Genomic DNA, 27,180 nt, shown 5'->3' on the forward strand with positions numbered 1-27,180 from the left:
CAGTTTTACCTCTTTGTGTAAAACTGGACAATGCATTTAGTTTCTCTGCACTTTTTTTCTCTTCTGGAAAATTAAGATGATTAAAACCAAGGAATTCCCTCAGGTGTCAAATCTGACAGCACTGATGATTGATATAACGTGGATGGATTTGACCATATGCTGATAAGCTACCTGTGACCTTAAGAGATGTTCTCGGACACTGAGAAGGGCTTTGGACATCTCCCAGTCTAGTTTCTTTATTTTAAAGATAAAGAGGTTAAGAGACACAAAGTACCTTGCTAAGGTCACATAGGTTTCTAAAGACAGAACCAGGATCAGGGTTGGCTTCTCTAGGCTTTCAGTCGATTCTGTGCTTTTGGTAAGATTAGGGAGGCTCCCAGATTTTATCAAGGAGCCATCAGTCTCAATGTTGCATAAACCATAGTTTGGAAATTGCAACGTTTTTGTGATGAATAGTTTGTAAAGACGTCTGCATGGCATCTGATAAAAGAAGAGATAGTGAACAACACTGTTATTGTTTACACAAGTCCAAAGAGAGAAATTCTGTGTCTATAGAAATGAGTATCTGTGGTCCCAGCAAGTGGTAGTGGCACACTTCATGGTGGTTGCCTAGAGGGCTGTGTTCTGTTACTGAATGGAGATTCTTTTCTTTTTTTTTTTTTAAGATTTTATTTATTTATTTTGACAGAGAGACAGAGAGAGGGAACACAAGTAGGGGGAGTGGGAGAGGGAGAAGCAGGCTTCCCACGGAGCAGGGAGCCCAATGCGGGGCTCGATCCCAGGACCCTGGGATCCTGACCTGAGCCGAAGGCAGATGCTTAACAACTGAGCCACCCAGATTATTTTCTATGCTGTTTTCTATCCCAGATGATATATTCTACAAGACCTTTTGGTTTCATTTGCTCCCATTCCATGTTTGTCACAAATCTTCTCATTAGTAATTTGGTCATTTAAGTTAATAGGACAGCCTCTATTTTGTAGGGATGGCTTTGGCGCAAAAACTGTCACTCTATCTTTCCACCAGGGGGGTGGGGGGACCTTCAAAAGAAATGTGACATTTTAGGCTACAAAAATCCAGCCATTTGGATGTATTCTGTCAAATTCACCCAACAGAAATGGTCAGAATTTTAAACACTGTTAACAAATATGTAATCCCATAGAAGGAATGGGGCACACTACGTGTTCGGTGAGGTTTATATTACCCATTTTTCTTTGCACACAAGCTGAGGAGCATGGAAGAATTGATAAAAAGCAGAGAAAAATGGAAAGCAAAGGTTAGAAAGAATAAAGGAATGACAATATATTCATAGTGGTGGTTTTGGTGGCTCCTATTTAAATAAGAATATCTAGTGAGACTAGGGAAAGAGGAGATAAAGAACTAAAACATCTGATGCAATGTCCTAATCTGGGGGCAGGCACTCTGTTAGCTGTGTCCCAGGAAGTTGCACGCAGCCTTGGGTGGAGAGAAAAAAGCCAGCAGTGCTGTCAAAGATAGAGAAGTTCTGCATCCAGTCCGGGGAAAAAAGGCCGACAGCCACATGGACCACCCTAGAACTCAAGAGTCCAAGCACTCTGCCGATTGCAAGTAAATTTTATGAATAGAGACAGTCTGCCTCTTGGCAGTTTTTTTTTTTTCCAGAGATTTTATTTATTTTAGAGAGAGAGAGTGAGCGAGAAAGCACAAGTAGGCAGAAGGGCAGACAGTGGGAGAGGGAGAAGCAGACTCCCCACTGAGCAGGGCATCGATGAGGGACTCGATCCCAGGACCCTGGGATCATGACCTGAGAGACGCTTACCTGACTGAGCCACCCAAGCACCCAGCCTCTTCCCAGTTTTATAAGCACAATTGCTTTGCTATGGAGACTTGAGCAGTTTAGGTTACTCGTCAAGAAGGAGCCCAGCAAGTAATGCTTTAGAAACAAGACCTTTGGGACTACTACAGCAAATTTGTGGCCACTGTGTTGATTCAGAGCTTCGGTGTTCAGAATAAATCACTTGATGCATCTCATAACAAGCTGGGTATTTGGAATGGGAAATACCAAAGGCCTAATCAGCCAGAAAAAATAAAACATTAGAGGAACGACAGCCAACTCTGGCAAGACTGTCTGGGGACAGGACGCTGTCTCAGCGTGTGTGGCCGAAAGTGCATCTGTGTTTAATATAAAAGATCTACTTTGCCTTAGACTTCTTTACTTTTACTTAAGAAGTGTTACTTCTGAGGACTGTGGTACTCTTACCTCTCTGCTTCTGTGAGGGATTGGTGAGAAGCCATAGAAATGTTAGAATGCAGTCATTTGCCAGCAGGAGATGTGCTATATAATTAAGCTGTCATTTTCCCTGATAGGTTTTTATCAGCAGATAATAAGAAGTGTGCGTCATTCTAAATTGTCATATGGCATTTCATGCTACAGCAGATAAGGTATGTCTTCTGTGGAAACACAGAGCAAGCACGTGGTGCCGTTAATATGGCCGTTATAAATCACAACTACACACTTTAATAGTTCAACAATTATCTATAGAGGCCGTACTGGAAAATTGGTTAGTAATAATCGGCTGATTTTTATGATGAGGAATAATTTTTATATAGGTCTTTTTATATAAATACCGAGGAATTCAAAAGAAGAACATTCATTTAAAACACACACATGAGCACTTTTTGATTTTTTTTTTGGCTCATTTATCTTTAACTGCAAATGTTTGAAGGGTCAGAAAGTCACCGAAATAGCTTCCCATATATATTTTTCGAGTTTAAAGTTATATATATTTAACACTGCTGTTATATTATATGAAGATATACCACACGGTAACACTAAAGAGGCCAGAACTGGCTACTAGTGGGTTCTGGTTTGTCTGGTTTTCTGTTGCTGGAAGCCACAAGTTAGCAAGGGAATGGCTTGGCTTCTGGGATAAAAGGAAAATATTTCTTGATTTTTGAAGGGCTGGCTAAAGCTATGAGTCTTCTCTTTTTCCTTTCCCTTGCTCTTGTTCCTTGGCCATTCTTCTCCACTTCTCTCTCTCCTCTCATCATGATTTATGTTCTTTGAAATTTAATTCACATTTACCAGCTATAAAAAGCTCACCTTGACTGACCCAGCTGCCTCTGCCCTTCAGTTTTGCTGGTACTAGACTTTGCTCTCTACATGGCAGAGTGTGAGAGGTGCCTTCTTTGTGAGAATTTTAAAATCGTATCCAACTAGACCATTGCAGTCCAAAGTATGAAAATGTTTGTTTCCAGGATTTGACCCAATAAAGAGCTCGCACCAGAATGCAAATTCACCACACCACTAGCACACATCTTTAGTTCACCCAACTTTTTTTTTTCACAAAGTCTTTTCTGAAGAAGGAATTCGTGTAAGCTTTATTCACCGTAGACTGGTACTTTAGTAACAGTGAACTAGACGGTAAGGATGTTAATGGCCACTTTTTCTGTGGGACTTATGGGAGCGGGGGGTACAGCCTGATTGTGAGTGGTTCATGGTGAGGTGTCACAGTCACGGTGGTGACAATCACAGAGAGGTAACATCTTCGAGTGCTCGCTGTGTGTCTGGGCCTGTTCTGTGTAGTTTTCATGAATGAACTCACTTGACCCTTACAATGACCCGGTGAGGAGAGGCACTGTCATTTCCCCCATTATACAGATGAAGAAACTGAGGTCCAGGGAGATTGATTAATCTCCTCTAAACCCTACTGTTAATAAGTGGCTAAGTTGGGATTCAATCCAGATAGGACCGAAACCAAAGTCTCTGCTATACCTGCATCAGTGCTGTCCAAAAGAAGTTTCTGCAGTGGTGAGAATGTTCTCCATCTGCTGTGTCCAATAAAGTAACCACAAACCATTTGTGGCTTTTGAACCCTCGAAACATGGCTAGCTCAACTGAAAAAATGAATTTTCATTAATTTACATTTATATTTAAATAACCACATATGGCTAGTGGCTACTGTATTGGAGAGCATAGCTTCAGATACTTTTTAGATGACTATAGGCTAATAACAGGAAAACCAAACCAGGAAAATACATTAAAAGAATGTGCTATTCTTCCTCCATTTCTAGAGTTTCCCTGGGTCCTACATTAAAAATTTTTTTCGTTTATTATTAAAAAAGAAAGAAAGGAAAAGGGGCTACTTTAAATCTGATGCTATATAGAAACAATAGGATTCAATTAAAAAACACGTTATTAACTGCCTCCTCTGGTTCGGGCATTCTGCTAGGCTTTGAGCATTACAAATAAATGAATAGGAAGACGTAGTTTCTGTCTTCAAGGAGCTCATAATCTAAGGAACTAAGAAAAATGTTATACATTTTTTCTCCAGGGTCTCTTCATATATAATTAGACAAAGTATTTAAGTATCTGTTATTTAATACTTTGTGGTGTTTTGCTTTTAATTTTTAATATTTTAATTTTTTTTTCAAAAGGTAATCTATTCCCATGGTTTAAAATTCAGAGGGGACCAAGTTGCTTTTAATTCCCTTTTATGGAAACAACGGCTGCTATCATTTCCTAGTTCATACCTTTATAAATATTTTGTGCATGCCCAAGGAAGCATAAACATATGTTCAATCCTTTTTTTAAAAAACAAATATGCACTATTGAGTAACCTTGCTTCTTGCACTTAAAAGTATATATCTTGGATACTTTTTCATACTGGTTCTGAAAGACCTCATTTTTCCCTATGGATGCATAATATTCCATCCTATGGCTATATCGTAATTTGTTTAAGCAGTCCTCTGTGGAGATTTAAGTTATTTCCAATCTTTTGCTATTACAGGACATATATAGACATGAATAACGTTAGCAGTTATATTCTAATGTGAGCTAGAGTGAATTGCATTCATGTTTCCCAGAGCATATTGCACAAACAGTCTCAGAAGGTGTTCAAAATATAAAAAGAGCGTTCTCTGACTGACTTTCTGTAACTTCTGAGTATTCATTGGGGATTCATAGTGCACCTTGTTAAATTAAAAGAAATCCTGCAATAGTCTACATCAGTGTAGGCCAAGTGTTTCCCAGTGTTCGATTTTCTCAAGTACTAGAATTGACTGTTTTTGTAGGTTGAGTTCCCTGGGAAGCAGACTGTGATCTAGAAATGCACATGCAGGAGGCGTACTGGGGCGTTGTTCTCCAGGACGACACCTGATGGAAGTAAGCCATGACAGAAGTAAGGTAGGCAGAGGGAGCAAGTGAAGAGGGATGCAGTTGGCAGCAGAGGCCTCGGCCCGTGGGTCCCATGGAGAGTGAATGCTCTGCAGCCCAGATGGAGCTTCAGGAATGTCCCAACTGCAGGGAAGGAGGCCAGGCCCCCACAGGGAGGTGTGATCTTGTGCTAGGCAGCTCCCTTCCACTGAGGGCGTTTCTGGGGAGAGACTCCGCTCTGAGCTGTCAGCTGGGGTCGGTGAGTGCCTCCGTGTTCACTAAAACTCTGAGTAGCACCTTCACATCTTAATGGATTGTGTATCAATTCCTTCGTAGCCTTGCTGTTTAGAGCAAGTCACTTGATTTTTTCATGACCCAATTTCTTTATGTTCTATGGATGCCCAGTTGGAAGTTCTTGGGAGTATCTAACATTCTTTGTTTCTAATTCCATGTAAATACATACGAATTAAACTCCAAGGGACGAGATAAGTTTTCCCAAATGTGTATTTGGCCACATAGCGGCCAATGACCTGGCTAGGTCAGCCCTAATCTTCTGGTGTTACTGCTGTGCATTCATGGAGAAGGCACAATTTAACAGTGTTTTTAAGAGGATGTCACTTAACCTGACAGATTCTTGGGGCAACATGGCAGGAAAGCTGAGTTAGAGTTTCTTTTGTTTTTTAAGTATCTTTGTTGCCTCTTCTTAGGTGTTTCCTGAAAGAGCTAGCCTGCAATCTCCCCAGGCCAGGAAACAGTAGTCCACGTTGCTAATAGGTGAAGGATTAGACTGTCCCGAGTCCAGCCTGCTTTAAACCACAGTCTTAGGTGCTCTTATTCATCCTCCCTTTTGAAGCTCAGGGGTAAACAGAGGAAGCCAACAAGCCATAGCCTTTTCTCAAGGGCATTCTATTTGAAAATCGGATGGGTCTGAGTGTCCATCCTGTGCCTTTTAGTGTGTCTGCTAATTCCATTCTCATGCCTCCTGCAGAATTCATCAGCTGTCCTGGCTGTCAAGGAAGCTTGTTTCCTGATCCGAGAGGGAGAAGGATCCAAGGAATGGTCCTATCTTAGGTGTGCCTGATAGAGTTGATGGAGCTTCATAGAGAGGATGGAAAAATACCCAAGAAAAATCTCAAAGAAGTTCTTGGGAGATAATGGAGGAGACGAGTGAACTGGGAAGTAAAACCAAGATCAAGGGGTTGGCTGTTATATAAATATGATGCACAGGTGGAGACAAAAAAGAAAAAACACGCTAAGATTGAGGGCTGTGTCCAAGACCAACTTTAAATGGAACATTTTTCTCAAAAACCTTAATCTTTTCCATCAACACAAAGCCTAATAAGAATTCTTGATATTCTTAATATTGTATAATAGTAATGCCTCAAGTGAGAGGTTATTTAAAAGGGGGATTTGAAAGGGAATAAACTAGAAAAGATATTGTTAGAGGATGGGAGAAAATGATGAAAATAGGAATTTGCCTTAAATCGATCCAAAACAAATTTATCTTTTCTGACCAGTCATTGACCCTTTCCTTTTCCTCCAAAACAGATGGTATATAAGATTCTTTATGCTAACTCTGAAATGTTTCTGGAACCACTCCCCTCATAATCCATTTGCAATGATTCATCTGCAAAGTGTCAGGTCCTATAGCATGCTGGTTACTTCCAATGATGTAACTGTGGAGTCCATTTAAGACCCCAGTCTCATCTTCATGTGTTCCTCCAGTTCAAGTTAGACCTGCGGGACCAGTAGGGGGAAGATGGTGTGGTTCACGTTTTCATAGCCTCCTTCTAGCCTCCTTCTGGTTTTTCCTGATGGAAGTGGAGACCGGGTGGGGACATAGGGCAAAAGGGCCAGATTAGCTTCTGATTGGAGGTCATTTTCTGTGGGTTGTTGCTTCTCTTCCTGGCTAATAGTAACTCACCATTGAGACCTTCTGTGGAGGAGGGTTCCGAAGTTGGGCATTTCTGTGGGACATGTGTGAGTTCTTCCTCACATGTAGAGTGGTCTCTGTACTGGCCCTCTGTGTGTGATTAGTCTTAACCGCTTCCTACCCTCCCAGCTCCCTCCATTAGTGGGAGAGCCCACCAGGTCTGATTATCTGAGCCCCCTTGCAAAGAGGCCAGCTTTGATCCGTAGCTTTGCTGAATCAAACACTGGAAATAAAATCTGATGCTTTTCTCTATTATTTTTTTTTCCCTTTGGTAAGGTAGGTTTAACAGCAAATCAGCAATCTCTTGAGCTGATATGATGTCTACCCAGGAGATGAGATGCCAGTCTGTTTTGCTCAGCTCAGGGTCCCATAAGAAAATATCATACCTGGGCTTCTGGAGGAAGTCCAAGATCAAAGTGGCAGCTCTTCCCTTCTCTGGTGAGGACTCTTTCTGGCTTGCAGGTGGCTGTCTTCTTGCTGTGTCCTAACATGGTGTGGGGGAGTGGAGGGGATAAAGTCTCTGGTGTCTCTCCTTATAGGGACACTAATCCCATCATCAGGTCCCCACCCTTATGACCTCATTCAACCCTAATCACATCTCTAAAGCCTCATCTCCAGACACCATCACAATGGGATTAGGGCTGCAACATAAGAATTTTGGAGGAAACAATTCAGTCTATAGCACAGTCTCTTTTATGTGTAGTCCCATAGCATTTCTCATCATGCTCGTGGCTGGTGATTCTTTTTTTTTTTTTTTTTAAGATTTTATTTATTTATTTGACAGAGAGATAGCACAAGTAGGCAGAGCGGCAGGCAGAGAGAGAGGGAGAAGTAGACTCCCGCTGAGCAGGGAGCCCGATGTGGGGCTCGATCCCAGGACCCTGGGATCATGACCCGAGCCGAAGGCAGACGCTTAACGACTGGCTGGTGATTCTAACCATTGCCTTTCTCTTCCTTCCTGGTATTTTAGTCTTCTGTATGTGGACTTGGGAAGGGTGCTTGGGGTGAAGTTGGTGGTTTGGAGGGAGTAAAAGTAATAAGGGCTTGCCTACCTCTAAGTTAGCTCTGGAGCAGGTGTCTGGACCTAGCTGTAAAACTCTCTTTAGAATGTGGGGCAACTTAATGCTTCTTCTTCTTCTTCTTCTTCTTCTTTTTTTTTTTAAGATTATTTATTTATCTGACAGAGAGAGACAGCGAGAAAGGGAACACAAGCAGGGGGAGAGGGAGAGGAAGAAGCAGGCTTCCTGCCGAGCAGGGAGCCCGATGCGGGGCTCGATCCCAGGACCCTGGGATCATGACCTGAGCTGCAGGCAGACGCTTAACGACTGAGCCACCCAGTCTCCCCCTTAATGCATCTTCATCCCCAACATGGAGCTCTATTCACCATTTCCAGGGCAAGAGTAAAGCCACATTCAAAATCCTCTTAAAATATCATTCCTCACCCACCTTCTTGAATTCTGAGCTCTGCAGGCAGCATTCACTTTGCTAGAGTAACACTGCTCATTCTTAAAGGCCAACTCAAATGCCACCTTCTCACTGAAGTCTTTCCCAATCCCTCATCTTCCTCATCTCTTTAGAATGAATTACCTCACTATGTTTTAACATGAGCCTTTTCTTATTTTTCTATTGAAATATGAAGTGCATTAGTTAGTTTGTATTCCACTCCCCCCCACCCCTTTGGCATGTTTCTTAAGGATCAAAACCAGTTACTAGGTTCTTATACACAATAAGTTTTGAATAAATATTTTAAATAATTCAGGAAGATTCCAGCATATAGGCATATATATTGAATGGCTAAGGGAGCACAAGCAGGGGGAATTGCAGAGGGAGAGGGAGAAGCAGACTCCCCGCTGAACAAGGAGCCCCTACGAGGGGTTGGATCCCAGGACCCCGGGATCATGACCTGAGCCGAAGGCAGATGCTTAACTGACTGAGCCACCCAGGGCCCCAAAACTTTTATTAAATCAGTAAGAGTCAGAGATAAGATTATATAGATAATTTTGTTATTATTATTAACATAAATATCCTCTATATCATGGGCCGTGCTGAATTTTGGTTAAAATGTTTCTTATTTTATAAAATAGGAATTATACTGCTTAACTTTTAAAAAGGGCATAAGTTTGACTACCTTTTTTAAAAATAGGAAATACCCAACTTTAGGGTTTTCTAATGGTGTAATCTGTTGGCGTATTCAAACCCCTTCAAAATTACGTATCCCGTGAAAATATGATGTTATAATGTTGTGTTTTACTGTTAAGTGTCTGAGTGGAGACTTTGCTACTACACTCTTAGAATAGATATTTGTAGTTTATTTTCAGCATCTTCCTTGGAGTGGGTCAGTAACTTGGTATCAAGTCCACAAATAGATTTGATGACATTACATTTGCTTTGTGCTGTTTTTGGGGAAATGAAAAACATTTTACTAGAGAATTGCATGAAACATTATAGTTTATTTTAAATGGTGTATGATTATTTGTCTTCCAAAATGAAGTAGCTATAGTCAATGTGGATATGAATTAAATTTGGAGGAAGTCTAAAGATTTCAGGAAAGATTAATCCAAAAAAATTCCCATGGACTTCTGAAGCTTTCTCCATATGAGTCTCCCTGTCTTTTCTAGCATGATCAGGTATGGAGATAATCATAAATCTAAAGAAGAAAGTATTATTCAGTACATAATTGTAAATCTTTTAATCCCTACCTTTGACTCCTACAGAATGCATTCCTATATACTGCCATCTGGCTCTTTAAAGCAATATTCCATCAGGTGCCATGCTGGTATTATCACAGAAAGCAAAGAAGTCAATGTTAGCACATAGCCAGCCCACAGGAGGTTGTATAAGTAAGTTTTTAAGAATTATATCATGTAGTAAAGACCCTTTCATGTAATAATGTAATTAATAATAAGGAAGATGTGGAAAACCAGTTGAAATTTTATACATACATAAACACACTCAAAATTTTAAACATGAATATCTTGGTCATGAAAGAAAATGCTATTTGTCATAAAATGTTTAAGGCATTTTCTGAGGACAGAGAACACTGTACATAACAGAAGTAGGCAATTTTTTTTTTCTGAAAAGAGCCAGAGGTAAGTATCTTAGCCTTTATGAGCCAAATGATCTACCGAAACTACTCCACTCTGCCTTTGTTCCTGCCATAGATGTGGTTAAGATGGGACTCTGTCCCAATTAAAACTTTATTTACAAAACAGGTGGTGGGTGAGGTTTGGCCTGTGGGTCATGGTTTGCCTACCCTCTGCATATAAGATGAAGAAATTCTGTATCTCACTTTCTCCTATATTATAAGCAAAATGTCATGTGCTTTCTGTGTTTCTAATTCTCCTTGATTCCTAGATTTTTAGTTATTGCTTCCTTTTGGGTACTTCAAAACAGAGGCATTTTGATGAGGTCATTTTGTGCAGGCCTGTGATAGCTGTTCTTGTCTGATGTCAGGGAGGGTTGGGAAGGATATTGGCTGGATAGGATTAAAGATACATTTCTTGGGGTGCCTGGGTGGCTCAGTTGGTTAAGCGACTGCCTTTGGCTCAAGTCATGATCCTGGAGTCCCGGGATCGAGTCCCGCATCGGGCTCCCTGCTCGGCGGGGAGTCTGCTTCTCCCTCTGACCCTCTTCCCTCTCGTACTATCTCTCATTCTTTCTCTCTCAAATAAATAAATAAAATCTTTAAAAAAAAGATACATTTCTTACAATTTGCATAGTCAAAGCAAACCATCAACTGTGAGATGCTTCTTAGTGAGCACTGGGGTTACTGTAACAAGGATCCAGAAAGTAGTGAGCGCCGGGGTTACTGTAACAAGGATCCAGAAAGCTGCTATTTCTATAAGATGTTCCTTTGAAGGTAGCTTTTATTTTGGGGACTCCGTTGGGAAGCATACTAGACTCTATGCTCAAGAGATTTTTGGCTGCATTGACATTTGTGCTAACTGAATATCACTTGTAGTATTTGTTTTCTTTTTTAGATTCCGAGAATAAATGCATTTAGAAAGCTGAATTTGGGTATAGACTAGGTTGCATAGGATCTCATTTGTACATACTTTCACTCAAAGCCTTCTCCTCTTTTCATTTTGGCCAGGACTGCAACCTACAGGTGTGGGTGGCCTTGAGTCACCATCTTTAACTCAATTTATATCAAGTTTTTAATTTTTTTCCTTATTATTTTTCTGATTATCAAAGTAATATGTGTTCATCATAGTAAGAGTGAAACTATAGGAAACCGTAAAGTGGGGGAAATATCAGATCCAGCAATGCAATTACTAAGAGACAACCCGTTGCATCGTTATTTTTTCTACATAGTGGATATAAAAAAAGTGTGAACATTTGCCTCGTAGTTTTGTTTTCTTAACAGCAGATGGTGACATTTCCCTGTGACATTACATAAGTAAAGCAAATATTATTTTTAATGTGAGTATAATACTCTGATTTAAAATGTATCACGATCCATTATGATTGTATTCATTTGTGGTTATTAAAAATAATACTTATGTGAATGTATCCTTGAATAAATCTCCGTCCAGTTTTCTGACAATTTTGTTAAGGAAAATTTCCTAGGAAGAGAATTAAGATGTCTGACATTTTAAATATTTTAACGGTGCTCAATACATATTCCAGAAAATATGTATAAATTTATACCTTCGGCACCCTTCGGTGAGCCTTGGTGACACCGCATCCTCACTAATGCTGACATTTAAGAGTTTTAAAACAATTCTTCCCGGTGCCATGATGAATAGGGCAGTAGTTTGGGCCCAGTGTAATTTCCCTCCAGGAAATCATATAGCATGGGATTGCAGGGTGACGCACAAACGGAATCTATAACAAACCCCAGAGATAGTGAAAAGCCATAAAATCCAAACTTGTGTCAGTGTAGGCAAAAGCAGCTGAGGCCAGCAGAATTTGTGCAGGAAGCCCTACTGAGTGACGCAGAGGAATGGCAAGACGGGAGGGCCCCGTGACAGCAGATGTCCACAGTCGCCAGCAGATCAGGAGCCCAAGAGGGAAAGAACCCTGTTCTGAGTGGGAACGACCTCCAACAGGAAGTCATTGGCTGTTAAGAAATGGAGAAAGATTCTCTGTTCCCACTGGTGGTAGATTTCAGAGAGCACGTTCCAAAAGGAGAGGAATGCCCTGGAAGGCAGGGGCTGTGTTCCTTGGCAACATCTTCCAGGGACGAAGCTGGAGGGGCTTTGGAACAGAGGCATACACTGCGTCTTAGGAACTCCGAGGGACTTCACATGGGCTTCTTGCCTGGGCTCTGCTCCTGACATGGAGATGGGAATGAATGAACAGGCTCTGTGGCTCATCCTTGACCAGGATGATGGGGGAGTTAGTAACACATTCTTGGCCTTTTCTCTGCCTGGGAGTGACCACTTATGGGGCAGTTTGTGTGCTGTGTGCCCTTAGAAATGGCCAGCCCCACCGTATCCCCTTCTGTGGGCTCTCTCCCCTTCTCCTGCTTCTTGCCCATTTTCACTTCCTCCCGCTTGCCTGGAATCACACTCCTTAATGGAATATTTCTTCTGTGTCTAATGATGATGTCATATCTTCATTGTTTGTCTGATTTCCATTGGGATTTCTCCTCTGACTTATTTGTTATTCAAACACATATTGCTTGATTTTCAAACAATTACGAATTCCCTAGTTATCTTTCTTGTTACTGATTTCGCAGCCAGAATTCTGTCAGAGACTAAGCATTGAATAATTTCAGTCCTTTTAATTTTGTAATGACTTGCTTAATGACCCCACATATGGTCAACTTTGGCAGATGTTCCAGTACAACTTGAAAAAAGTGTGAATTTTGCCGTTGTTGGAACAATGCAGCATACAAGTTAGGTAGATCAAGTGTATTATTTTTCCTTTTAGACCTACTCTGTCCTTCCTGAATTTATATTTTATTGTTATTCTATGAGCTTATGAGAGGGATATTTTTAAATCACCCACAATAATGGTGAATTTGCCTATTTTTCCTCTAGTTTTACTCATTTTCTTGATAAAATTTAAAGTTATGGTTTTAGAAGGTTGTCTTTTGGATTGTGCTATCCCCTGGTGAATGGACCTTTTCATGGATTTGAAGTGCTCTCCTGTCTTTCTAATACAGTTATCTGGCTTACTGGCTGCTTTTTCCAATATTATATAGTTACCCCAGATTATTTCCTTTAATGTTTGCATAATTTATAGCTTCCCTTCCATTGACTTTTAGCCTGTCTTTGCCCATATGTTACAGGTGTGTCTCTTGTAAACAACATGTAGCTGTGTTTTACATTTTTGTTTTTAATTCCACCCGACAATCTCACTCTATTTTCATTTAATATAATTACTGATATAGTTGTGCTTATATCTACCATCCAACTATGGTTTTCTATATGACCCATCTCTTTATGTAGCTTTTTCTTCCTTTCTTGCTTTTGTGTGCGTTAATCAACTTTTTATTATCCCCTTTTCCTCTACTAATTTGTTAATTCATATTATTTTACTCTTATGTGTTACCTTAAATATTACAACATGCATCTTTTTAAAGTTGATACTCTGGATATTAGTTGTTATCTAGATATTATGATATTCATCACTTGTATATTACATTTTATCTGGTGAATTTTTTAAGAAGAGATGGTTTCAGTGTGATTTAACCCCTGTCAGAGTAATATAAACTTTAAATTATTTTCATGAGGTCATAATATCGTGGACCACCTAAGCTTGGTCAAAATTTCACAAGAAGAAAACTATCCATGATTTCATTTATGAATATCAATGCAGAACTCTTCAGAAAATTATCAGGAGAAAGAATCCTGCAACTCATTCAAGGAGTAATATATCATGATGAAGTAGAGTTCATTCCAGGAATGAAAAATGATGAACTCCATTAAAAAGAATTCATCATATTAATTGATCTAAAGGAAAAATTATATGTTAATCTCTATAGATGTTGAGTGTTCATTTGACAAAATTCAACAGCCGTTCTGGATATTTTTTTTTTTTAAGAGACAACTCAATATTAAGTAAGAGTTAAGCATTTTGTAACCATAACAAACTATTTATGCATTCACACATTCATACACACACCAACTCAGCCCAAAACAGTATAATAATTAATGGCAAAATGCTAGAGGCACTTCTGCTATTTTTGCCAAAAGACAAACAAGATAAGGGTGCAAAGCTCTCACATCTGCTAGTGACGTTTTACCAGAGTTGTTAGTCAACAAAACCAGACAAGAGAAACTGTTATTGTAGATGACTTAATACTTAGAAAACCCAAAAGAATGTAACTGAAAAGATTTCTAACTATGATTCAATTCTAACGTCTAAAAGAGAGGAAAAAAAGACAAATTATAAAATCCTTTGGTTTGGCAACAAAACAAAAAGCAGCTATTCTCGAAAAATTCTAAAGAAGAATGATAAACTGGGAAAAAGTATTTACCTCTGAAATCACCAAGAGTTTTCTTTTCTTTTCTTTTCTTTTAAGATTTTATTTATTTATTTGAAAGAGAGAGACAGAGAGAGCACAAGCAGGGGGAATCACAGAGGGAGAAGCAGACTCCCTGCTGAGCTGGGAGCCAAACATGGGGGTTTGATCCCAGGACCCCGAGATCATGACCTGAGCCGAAGGCAGACTATTTTCTTTTAAAGATTTTATTTATTTATTTGAGAGAGAGAGAATGAGAGATAGAGAGCACGAGAAAGAAGAGGGTCAGAGGGAGAAGCAGACTCCCTGCTGAGCAGGGAGCCCGATGCGGGACTCGATCCCGGGACTCCAGGATCATGACCTGAGCCGAAGGCAGTCGCTTAACCAACTGAGCCACCCAGGCGCCCCTGAAGGCAGACTATTAACCATCTGACCACCCAGGCGCCCCACCAAGAGTTTCCTAATATATTTTAGAAAACGTGGGGTTGGGGAGAAATAAAAAGCGGTAGAACAATGGACAAAAATCATGAATAGGTAGTTTGCATAACAAAAAATGTGAAGTCTTTTAATTCATAAAAATTCAACCTCATGCAAAATGCTAGCCATTTTCTTAATTTTATTTATGGAATGTGGGAATATAAGTATATATTCTCGATTTGCTTGCTGTCAAGGATTCACAGGAGCTAATAAAAATGGTTGTTTAAATAAGGAGAAGAGGGTGGAGGGAATACAGGGTGGACAGGGAAAAGAATCAGGGTGTGATTTCTAAATGAATACCTTTTCATATTGTTTTGTTTCTCAACCATGTGAATATATTACCTTTACAGAAAAAATACAATAAAATGTAATTTTTTGCAAATTTAAGTGAGAAATTTTATCTCATTTTATCTTGCATTCTTGATTACTGTAGACACTGAATTCCTTAAAGTGTTCATTTGTTGTCTGTATTTTCACTCTGTACTTATCTGTTCGAGTTTCTCATATTTAGAGATGTTTTTTCTTACCAAATTTTATAATCTTTGAATATATAAGGAATATTTAAAATTTTTAGTTCCACATTTTTAGTCTGTTTATCCTATTATTTTATTCATTATACATTAAATCTATCAATCTTATTTTGTTGACTTTTTAAATTTTTATTTATTTATTTATTTTTAAGATTTTAATTTATTTGAGAGAGAGAGAGAGAGAGAGAGAGCATGAGAAGGGGGAGGGGCAGAGGGAGAAGCAGGCCCCCGCTGAGCAGAGAACCCTATGCGGCGCTCGATCCCAGGACCCTGAGATCACGACCTGAGCCGAAGGCAGATGCTTAACCAACTGAGCCACCCCGGTGCCCCTGTTGAACTTTTTTAAAATTGCCTTAAGCCTATCCAGAAATCAGATGCTTACTTACATATTTTTTTCTAGATGTCTTTTTTTAAAAGCTGGAATTTGTCATATGAAGTGAGAGGAGAATGTAATTTTTCTCAACAGCTAACCAATAGCTTCACAGAATCTTTGTTAAATAGTAACCATTCTCTTACCTGCAGCTTCAAGATTCTTTCATAGAGACATCTATCAATACGTCAGTCACTTATTTTCATTTTGTGGTTAATTTTGCCACCTACTAAGACTGGTTTTGTTTATTTAAATTACCTTTCTATTTCAAAATTATTTTCACCAGTGGACTTTTTCTTTTTCTTTTTTTTTTTTTTTTTTTAAAGATTTTATTTATTTAATTGACAGAGAGAGAGACAGCGAGAGAGGGAACACAAGCAGGGGGAGTGGGAGAGGGAGAAGCAGGCTTCCTGCCAAGCAGGGAGCCCGATGCGGGGCTCGATCCCAGGACCCTGGGATCATGACCTGAGCCGAAGGCAGTCGCTTAACCAACTGAGCCACCCAGGCGCCCCACCAGTGGACTTTTTCACATGAACTTAAAAATCATAGTGTCAGTTTCACTTCCTGTATCAATTTTTATGTCAATGTCACTTCTAATTTCATTTCTTATGAAATAATTTGGAAAAAATTATACCTCTGTAATACACAGTGTTACCATTCAGGGATAAAATATGCTTCTCAAATCAATTTATTGTCCTTTTTGCTTTTCAATCTAGTGTTACTGATTTTTTATATCCTTCTGGTATATACCTTATCGTATTCATTCCTAAGTATTGTATAATTTTGTCAGTAATGTGAGTTAGATAATTTCCTCTACATATTGCTAAGATACAGAATGATGACCATGAAAACAAGTGGTTATTTAATTTTTACTTTTTCTTGCCATTTTAGTTCATATGATGTCTCAGGTAATTTGCTTAACTTCGTTAGTTAAATAATTGTAAAATCAAAAAAATAACTGTAGAATCTACAAGTAATGGTTTCATGTTTTTGAATAGTTATAACTGTATATTTTTACGCCTTGTTTTTATTAATCAGAAATTCCAGGGGCGCCTGGGTGGCTCACTTGGTTAAGCGTCTGCCTTCAGCTTAGGTCATGATCCCAGGGTCCTGGGATCGCGTTCTGCATCTGGCTCCTTGCTCAGCAGGGAGTCTGCTTCTCCCTCTCCCTCTGTGCTCTCTCTCCCTCTCTCACTCTCTATCAAGTAACTAAATAAAATCTTAAAAAAAAAAAAGAAATTGCAGGAATTTCTTCCAGATGCCAGAGAATAGCCACCAGAGTATCCATCTTATTCTTGAATACAATGGGGATACTTAGAGTGATTTGCTAGTAGGTTTGAAGTTGGAATTAGTTTAAGGAAGATTTGATTGTATTAAGAAATTATTATTCTATTCCTATTATTAAGAATTTATTATTTTTTTAAAAAAAATGTATAGTGAATTTCGCCAAAGGTATTTTTAGGTCAAGACTGGTGCAGTGTTGAAGAGATTGGACTGACTGGAAGCCCGGCTCTACCACTTAGCAGCATTGCATCACAACCTCGGCTAGCTGCTTACGCTCTGCTCTCAGTTTCATCATTTATAAAGTGCAGATAGCAATCGTACCTACCTCATAGGCATTCTATAAATGGCACATGAGCTAAAGCCTGTAATGTGTTTGGCATTGCCCTTGGAATATAGTTGACCCTCAGTAAGCGATGACTATCATTGCCATCTGTTGAGATGATGGTATGATTTTTCTATGGGATAACTTAAGATGAAAGAATTCGGGCAAAGCAAGTCTGACTGGAATCTTAGATTGCATGGCCCATCTTAGTAAGAGCACACATCTGTCCACCCTGTGTTTGAGCATCTGTGGTTTAATTCTTATCCTTTATTTCCACTCTCAGTATGCCCCTCACCTTTAAAAATAATCTGTACTTGCTTTGTCCAGTCAGCAGGATTAAGAAACAAGTTTGTCTTCTACTTTTCAGGGCTCTGTTTATTCAGTTATCAGGAGGAAGGGTAGAGTTGAATCAAATACTAATTTTTCAAACATTTTTTTTTCTTCTAGTTCTCTTATAGTGGGTGATACAGGGAAAGGTCTTTATTTTTGTCTTGGTATTGTATGCACATATTTAGAAAGTTGTCAAAGCACTCTGAGGGTTAGCCATGTACACATATATACCAAGGGTTAGTCATGTATGTACGTAAGCATGAACCTCACTTCCATCATCTACTTAAGTAAGCCTACTTAATTCTCTATCTAAACTTTAATTTTCTGATGCAATAGGTTATTTAGATATTCTATGGAAAAAGCTAACCTGAGGTTAACATTTCTTTACGGGACATTAAGCTTTGTCTACCATCACTGTTACCAGTAAAGCTCACTTTACAGAAATGGATTTGTGCATTAAAAAAGTATACATGATGTATGATTATCTTTTCTCAATATATATTTTACAATTGTGGTTAAACCACTTTAATTTTATTAATATTCATTAAATGGTTGATTCTGTGATAGAGATAATACTTAGTGCCACATATGCTGGAAAGTATATGCATATCCTTGCTGAGAGAGATTTTCTTTAAAATGGAATTCCTTTGGAAAGATGCTGCAGACCCTCTGAGCCTCAGTCTACCCTCCTGGGCCACGCTTTTAAGCCATCTCTGTTCCACTGGGGTCAGCTTCCTTTATGCTACCTCCCCGCTGCCTTTCCCGTGCACACTGCTGGCTCTTTCTCAGTCATCTTCTATGTTCTCTTATGGGTTTAGGCAGAAATTCCTGACTTCCTTCCAGAGAAGAGGCTTTGTTGTGTTCTCAGTCTTTTTCTTTTTCTCTGCCTAGCTAATCCTCACCTGTGTTTTTCTATCACATTTTACTGCCTCTAGAATGGGGCCACCCATCACATTGGTATCCGTTAGGAATTTCAAAGCAGAGAGGCAGGACCAAGCCTTCCCCCAAGTGTACTCTCCACTCACTTACTCGAAGATATCAACCCCTGGAGGGAGAATTCATTGCACACATGTCTTCTTCTTCCTCTGTGTCTCTTAGCCTTACCCCCCCTTGCGGAAACATCTACTTGCATCACATCTTTCTGATCCCAAGGGTAACCTGTTGTCTAGTGTTTATACACAGATCGTGTTTTTACTCTCTACTGTGGAAGAAGCTCTGTGTAGACCAAGTTACATTTTCAAGGTAGGAGCCTCTGGAAAGCTAGGTGGTAGGGATCTTCCAAACAGGAGTAAACATTGGTTTAATTGAGAAGAGCGTAGTATAGTGGTCAAAACATGGATGCAAGCCAGGCTGCCTAATACCTGCTGCCACGTATTAGCTGTGTAGCTTTGGGCAAATTATATAATTTCTCCGTTCCTCAGATTTCTCATCTTTACAATGATGATAATAGCATTACCTTCCTTATAAAGTTGCCGTAATAAAAAGTTAGTTAAAAATATATGCATAGCTTGGAATAGTAACTGATAAGTAGTACTTGATTATTTGTTAGCAATTATTCTTTTAACATTATGAATCATAGTAAAAAATTATCCTTCTTTTAGATATTTGAAGGCATGAAACATAAGTAGAATGTGGTAAAGTGATTGACCTAACTGGAGGGAAATAAGAAACTTGCTATTGGCAACTAAATGGAAAATTTGGAAATGCACGTGCCTGAGTAAGTAGGACTTTGAAAGTGTCATAGTATGTATGTATGTGTGTATGTATGTATTTATTTATTTATTGAAAGTGCCGTAGTATTTAGACATACAATAGTAAGCAGTAGGAAGACTTGATAAAATGTGGGTGATGGTAATGTTGTTGTTATAAATGAACCCATAAAGAATACAAAAAGTAGAATCAAAGAGTGAGAGAAAGATTGTAGTTAGGACAACTCAGCCTTAAGGACACGCCAGCTCAGATTAAGTTGTTGCAAATAGCAGCAGGGATCCAGGAGGACATAGAGATGGCTGACTGGGATCACAGAGGGGCTCCGGCCCGTGTTGAATTTGAGAGAAATGGAGAGTTGTCAGGAGAGGGTATTGTCTAGGGAGAATTTTTTTTAAGGGGGAGGGGGAATGTGTGTTGGGAAGTATTCCTTTCTCTGCTGTAGTCTATAAGAGTTTTTGTAGGCCTGGACAAGAAAATCTTAATTTTCGGTTAAGTTTGAGATAGCGATAGGCTATTCAGGTAGAAACATCCTTTGGTCAGGAATTGACAAATATTTTGTGTTAAGGGCAAGAAGGTAAATGTTTTAATCTTTGTGCACTAAATATGGAATCAGTTACAGAATCTTCTTTTTAAATGTCTTAAACTCTTAATTTTTTTGAAAAGGTAAAAATGTAGAACAAAAACAAGCTGCAACCTGATTTGCCCCCCTAAAGACATAGTTTGCCAACCCCTGCTGTAATTTATTGCAAAAGAACAGACCCTTGGCAGACTTGTTGGTGTTAGAGATTTAATTTAGATTTCTTCATCTTCAGCATCTGTATAATTTGAGAAATCATTAGTGAGCATGGATACATGTATTACAGTATTCTAACTAAAATTCAGTAGTGTTGTGAACATAAAATTATATATATATTTAAAGTAAAAGAATTTTTGCCTAGAAATAGATTCTATAAAATTATGTTTTTCTTCTTGTAAGTCCTGTAAAGTTACTTTGTAAGAACTTCTTTCAACTAGATACCAAAGTAACTTCAATAAAACTAATATAGATATTTTTTAAAATTCTGTTGAGAACTTAACATAACCATTTCAGAGAATTCGTGATTTCATAGTTCCATGGAGATTTACGCAAAATTATGTTTGACTTGCTGGGTGTCACAGAGACGAAAAGTGATACCTTTGGTCTATGATGCTCTCATCATGTTAAGTGATAGAATGAAACAGGACATAAGAACTGTAGCCAACTGCCCCTGGCTTTAAGACATTGAGATTATTTATGTTTTAACTGTGGGGTTGGAGGGAGTTGTATTCTTTTAAAACTGATCAAAGTAAATGCTTATAGAAAGAATTTAATAAAACAATTTGAGTTCTTTAATTCTATCCAAATTAACCAGAATCAATGGCACAATTTAAAGAAGCCTCTTAAGTTAGCCAAAATTAATGAGTCCATTTATTCCCTCAATTCAAGTAGATTACTACAGAGTGAGTACATTTTCCTAACTGACTTTTATTGATTGTAAATTTAGCCAAGGCATTTTGCACTTTACAACAGATTTCTAAAGAGATTCAATCTTTTCCTGTTAAAACCTAGAAATTATTTTTGTTTCATTGAAGGTGATGCTTTATTTCAGATAAACTTTTGAAATCCACAAAGAGTATTAAGATGCAGAGTTGAGATTAGAGAGAGTAGTTTTAGATAAACCTAATATTACGTTCAGTTTCAAGTTCTCAGTTTTAAGAGAAACATTGAGAAATAGAATTTGACTTAGGAGAGGACAACCAAGAATATAAAATATCTAGGTGCTAATTCAAGTGAAAAAATAGCCAACAATGAGCATGGAAAAGGAAGACCTTGGAGGGGCTGGGTGTGGGGGTGGGCTACATATATATCATTTTTCTTAAATATTTAAAATAGCAGAGGAGGCACCAAGTGATTCATTCATCCATTCATCCCATCTATCTATCCGTGCATTCCATCCATCCAGCCTTTAAAAATTACCCTTCTTTATTTTGGTCACCATGCGTGTGTTTGAGATACAAAGATGCATTAGATAAGCCCTACCTGAAGAAAGTCACAGACTAATGGGGAGACTCAGTTTTGTGGGCACACTTACTAACTGGGTAAACTAATCAGCCTTTGTTTCCTCCTCTTTAAATCTGGATAGTAATAATAACTAGCTCATAAGTTATGTTAGGAAAAAAGGAGGTTGTGAAAAGTACTTCAGAGTGCTATGGAAGGTTAGATGATTTCATGTTAGAGTCTGAGGGATATATTGACAAGGAATTACGAACTCATATTTTCTATATCTTGTGATTGAAAAATTTATATAGTGACTCAGTTATCTGTTGCTATATAACAAAACATCCAAACTTAGTGCCTTAAAGCCACCACACTTTATTATTTCTCATGATTCTGTCTGTTGGCCGGTCAACTTTTCTGCTGGTCTTGTCTGGTCTTATCCAAGGTCTCCTCACTCACATGTCTGGGAACTTGTAGATTTTCTTTCATGGCAGTGGAAGCATTCCAAGATGGAAAAAACACAGTGGCAAGGCCTCCTAGAACCTAGCCTTGGAGATTGCTCATTGTTTCTGTCACATCCTCTCAGTCATAGCAAGTTCTAGGGACAGGGCCAGTCCAGATGAGTGGGAGGAGAAATAGACTCCACCTCTCGATGGGAGGAGTGGTAAAGTCACGTTGTATAAGGGCCCAGGGATGACAGGATTGTTGTGGCCATCTTCATCACAGGGTGGGTTTTCATTTCACATTTGATAAAATGTAACTATTTTTCTATATGCAAGGGCTAACAGTTGTATATTTTTTTCTGTACTTCAGTAATCATTACTATTACATAACAATATGAGGTAAGATATGGTTTAAGTTCTGTACAGCTCATAGTAATTGTTTATAATTAAAGAAAAATTGTAGCTACTTCTAACGAATGTGTTGAATGAAGGATCTGTTTGTATCTATGAGGAAATCTACTAGTTTGAGAGATTTAAAGTCTCGTTAGTTGATCATTACACTATCTTCAGTGGTTTAGCAATAGGAAGTAAATTCTTAATAGCTGTCACTTTTATTCCTTGATGACAAAAATATAAATATATTTTAATTCAGTTTTTTTTTTTCCTCAGGGTATAACGAAGGCTTAAAGAGCATAGAATAGGGATGGGGAGTGATTTTAGTATTGTGTTTGTTGTTTTAATCTAGTAGTTTCCATGTCATTTCAATTGGTTAGAGTTTCCTTACTTTTTAAGTGACTTCACAGCAAAATATTTTGTTGCATCTATCTTTGTTGTTTTATAGTCTCAGTGACTTTATAATTTATATACTACAATATCTTGTGGGTATGTATGACAAAACGGAAACACAAACTTGCCCATTTTACTAAAAACAAGGGTTTTCAAACATTTGGGAGTAGCAAGAATTTTCCATTCAAAAATATTCACAGGATCTAGATTGAACAGTAGATTTCATACATAAGAGCAAACTTCATACATAAAATCAGGGAGGGCTCCTAACCACTTCTAGTTTGGCAATGCCCAATTTAAAAACATACATAAAAACAGTAATAACAAAGTAAAAGTATTCCAGTTTATAGACAAGTATATATGTTGAGTGTAGCCTTAGTTTTAGGGATTGTCTTCATTTTCTTGAAAACACAACTCCGTTTCTTATCTTCTAGCTTTTAGATATGTGGCCCCCTCCACTTGGAACTCTCCCATCCCCTTCTCACTTAAGGAATGTCTGCGTGCCCTGGAGGTCCCAGCTTCCATGTTACTTCCTTCAGAGAGTTTTTTTCAGGCTAGACACCTCTCTTGAGTGTTGTGTCGTCCTCTAGTAATTCCCACTATTATGTAATAGCTGTAGGTTTGTCTTCCTCACTGGACAGTGAGCTCAACAAGGACAGGTATGACATTGACCTGGATCACCGCTGTATCTTCACTTCATAGCCAGCACTTAGAGCATTGCAGTGGGCGACTGATATTTGTTGAATGGATTAATTTGGGGTAGGCTGATAAAATTTCCTTCTTTACGTATTTTTTCATCCAATTACAAATACATTCAGCCCAACTATTCACATTCACATGGTCTCTCGTTAAAGGGTAGCTATATGTGAACCAGGATATGATTTTATTTGATTGGCTTTGTATTTTTTGGCAATTCCCTTAGCACATTGCTCTGGGAATTATGGTCACCCAAATCAAATACCTCAATTTCGCCTTACCTCCTCACCGTATTTCCTGTGTTGATGATCTTTCTTTGCTTCCAACAACTTTCTACAGCTTCCTTGCACTCTTTGGATGGATAATAACCTCCTGGTACCACTGTCCTCAGAGCTCCCCACTATTAGATGGCAGTTCTTTGAACACATCTGCCTCTTATGACATGTAAGAGGTAATGTGTTTATTATTTCTCACAATGTGTTTCCACTCACATTCTGTAATTTGCTTCCTTTCCCTAACTTTTGTCTATTTGCCTAACGTACAAAACATCCTGTCATCCTGGAAATAGCCTCATGAATTCACTCTCTTTTCAATTTTATTATGTGGTTTATCTCTCTTAGAACAAACACTCTGGTTTCTTATTCCATTCCAAATATTCCAGCATAATTAACTATCTGTCCTTCTCTCTCAACACACATTTGTGCTTCGGTAACTGCACATTATTTGGAGCAGTTCAGTACGTCAGCAAATTGAACATTAACAAAGCACTTGATCTTTCTGTTTGGGTGCCAAAATTTAAAATGTTTCACTAAAGGTGATACCAGATTTGTGCAGGTTTCAGGTAATTCTTCAGGTGCTCTTTATTGTAGTAGAGGGCGACAACCTAGAGCTCTTGGGACCTTTGCTTACTGATTAGGATGCAGATCCTTTTTGTTGTGGTTACTTTATGGTCACTTGAAGTGTAGCAAGTATAAGGATGCACATACAAATTAACAAGACTGCTTTTCACATGTGCTTTGTAGAATCATCTAATTATTTTATTGTGCTATCTCGTATAAAAGTTCATTTTAATTTCACAGACCTGTAAATCTGTTCAGTGTATAGGGGAACAAAGGCAGAAGTATTACCCAAACAAGTTTGCAGAGGATCTCAGAAAGGCTGACTTAGAAAATGTCAGAAATCTCTGAAGTGTCATAAAATGAAGTATTTAAAGGTACAGTAATTGCGTCTTGAATTCTTACTGCATGTTAAATACTGTACCAGGCACATGATGTGTCTTCTCATTACAACCATTAATGATTTGTATTTTATGTTTTTCAGAAGCTCTGGAAGTTAAATAAATTTCCTTATATATTAGTTTTCTATGCTGTATAACAAATCTTTACGAACTTAGTGACTTAAAATAACACCCGTTAACTATATCACGGTTTTGGAAATCAAAAGTCAGACAGGCTCAATTGGATATTCTACTCAGGGTCTCAAGGTGGAAATTAAGGTTTCTGCCAGGCTGGGCTATTATCTGGAGGCTCTGGAAAGAATCCATGCCAAACTCATTCAGCTTGTTGGCAGAACTTAGTTCTTTGTGGTTGTAGGAGTGAGGTCCTTATTTTCTTGCTGGCTATCAGGAAGAGCCATGCACCACTCCTAGAGGCCACCAGGATTGCTTCTTACAATGGCTCCCCCAAAGGCATGTGTAGTCCTTCTTATGATCTGAGGCTCCCTGGCTTCCCCTTCTGCCACCACACAGAAAAAAATTCTCTGCTTTTAAAGCCTCGTGTGATTAGATTAGCCACCTCCTCCCCACCCCCTTCAATAATTTCTCTATTAAGGTCAGCTGTGGCTATATAACATAACACAACCCCAGGGGCGATCCTTCATCATATGCACATTTAGGGTGGGATTTTGGGGGTGGGATTATGGAGACCAGCCTTATTGCTATATAGTCAGACTGTGTTGGTGCCACATAGTGCTATAAAAAGTACTGCCTCACAGCGTTCTAACACAAGCTTTCCATGCACACTGATCCTGTAAAATAGGAGATCCAGATGGTCAAGAATCACGTACATTAGGTTTTGTTATGCTGTCCATATTTCTGTGGTTTGCACTAATGTTGGTTTAGTCTGCTTGATTTCAAGCTTTGGTTTCTCCTTTGTACCCTGTCTCCCCCCTGCTTATCTTATAAACACACTTTAAAGAGTTGGTTAACCAAGAGTCATGCTCATTTCCATTTCTTCTGGAAGTTTGAGTGCAATCATAGTTTTTCTTTTTATCTATATACTTTTAAGAAGCAATTGAGTTGAGTGACTATAATTCCTATGGCAGTGTGCTAAAGATCGCTGCAAACTGCAGAAGACTTAAAGTCAATTAAGAAAAATCCCATTATTAAATAAAGCTACCATTGACTGGAGACCACATGGATTTTTATGAAGCAGAATATTTGAAGTGGTGCACACTATGAAAAAGGAAAACAGATAAGTTTTCCTTTTAAATAACATAAACATAAACAATTATATGGCATATATTTCTTAGGCTGTTGAAGTCAACTTTTTTTCAGAGAATCATTGGTTTCTTTATTGGCAGCTTTGAATCTTCTTTTTTTCCCCCTCATTAAGACGATAATAGGCATCTGCTTTTTTCCCCATGATTTAACCAGGTCAAACAGCCTCTTAGACTATAAACCTGCTCAGTTGTATTGGGAACAGTGTAGTTTGTGTGTGAAACAAAGTCCAGTCCTGGTTTTTCTCAATAACTACATAATTTGGGTTAAGTCACTAGACATCTCTGAACTTTATAGTCCCCAACTATTAAATGAGCAGTTTTCTAAGTTTCTATTATTTTAAACACACCTGTGACGTATTTTGGTCAGTTTCTGAGTTGCTGGGGATTTTTTTGTGTGTTTGTTTGACTGCTTAGAAATTTGTTTGCTGGATCTCATAAAGACACATGAAAAAATTTTATAGTTGAACCTGCGTGACTGTTATAGTATAATTCATTGGAATGCGTATGGAACTTGTCATACTTAAGTTATAGGATTGGTTTTCTTTCTTCACACAAGAAAACATTCATGGGGTCCAGCTTTTATGCACACTTTCCTCTTCTCAAATAAGTGTTCCATTTTTTTCTTTTTTCTCTTTATTTCACCAGAAATATCTTTTACTTGGCATGCTATTGGTCACAAAATATGCATGATTGTTCTTTAATGAGAAATTCCTGTTTCTGCTCTCGAGGATAAAGTACTGAATATTAAAACAGACATCATAATGGCAGACGATGGCCAGAGTTGTTATGCGTTGTCTTAGCAAAGTTGATTTTGCCTTTCTTTGTGAAATATGTGGTATGAAGCTCTGGTATTGCCATTCTTATGGGTTCTCCTCCAAGTTGATGGCCCAGTTGTGACAAGTCAAAGCATCCAGCTGATGTTTTAAAGTGTTAAAGAAAATTAAATGAACAGTTAAATTAGAAATGGGGTCTGAGCTATATAACTTCTCTCCCCGGAAGGGAGGATATTATGGGCAACATGCACATAGGGAATGATTTTTCTGGTAATAAAGTTTGGAAAATGGCAACCAAAACATAACAAAACAATTCATGCTGTCATTCAGTATGTAGAGAACAAAAAGAGTTTTCACTGTGTAAGAACCTACACTACTATATGTTTGCAATGATGCCTTAGTGTAAGGGAAAACAGCTGTTTGTCTGTTTTTCTTTCGGTTTTATTTTCTTTTTACACTGCCAT

General features: G+C 38.5%; 1 protein-coding gene across 7 annotated transcripts in view; it reads left to right on the forward strand.

The window, feature by feature from the left end:
• The window catches only part of IL15 (interleukin 15), a 367,286-nt gene that overhangs the window by 305,230 nt on the left and 34,876 nt on the right, over window positions 1–27,180 (forward strand). Inside the window, exon 2 of one of the 7 annotated variants that reach the window (XM_027600405.2) lies at window positions 19,394–19,509. The exons of the other annotated variants lie outside the window; for them this stretch is intronic. The gene's annotated coding sequence lies outside the window, so the exon portion shown is untranslated. The remainder of the gene's footprint in view (window positions 1–19,393; window positions 19,510–27,180) is intronic. 7 annotated transcript variants of the gene reach the window in all.

This window comes from Zalophus californianus, chromosome 2 (genome assembly GCF_009762305.2).
Source record: "Zalophus californianus isolate mZalCal1 chromosome 2, mZalCal1.pri.v2, whole genome shotgun sequence".
Taxonomy (NCBI): domain Eukaryota; kingdom Metazoa; phylum Chordata; class Mammalia; order Carnivora; family Otariidae; genus Zalophus; species Zalophus californianus.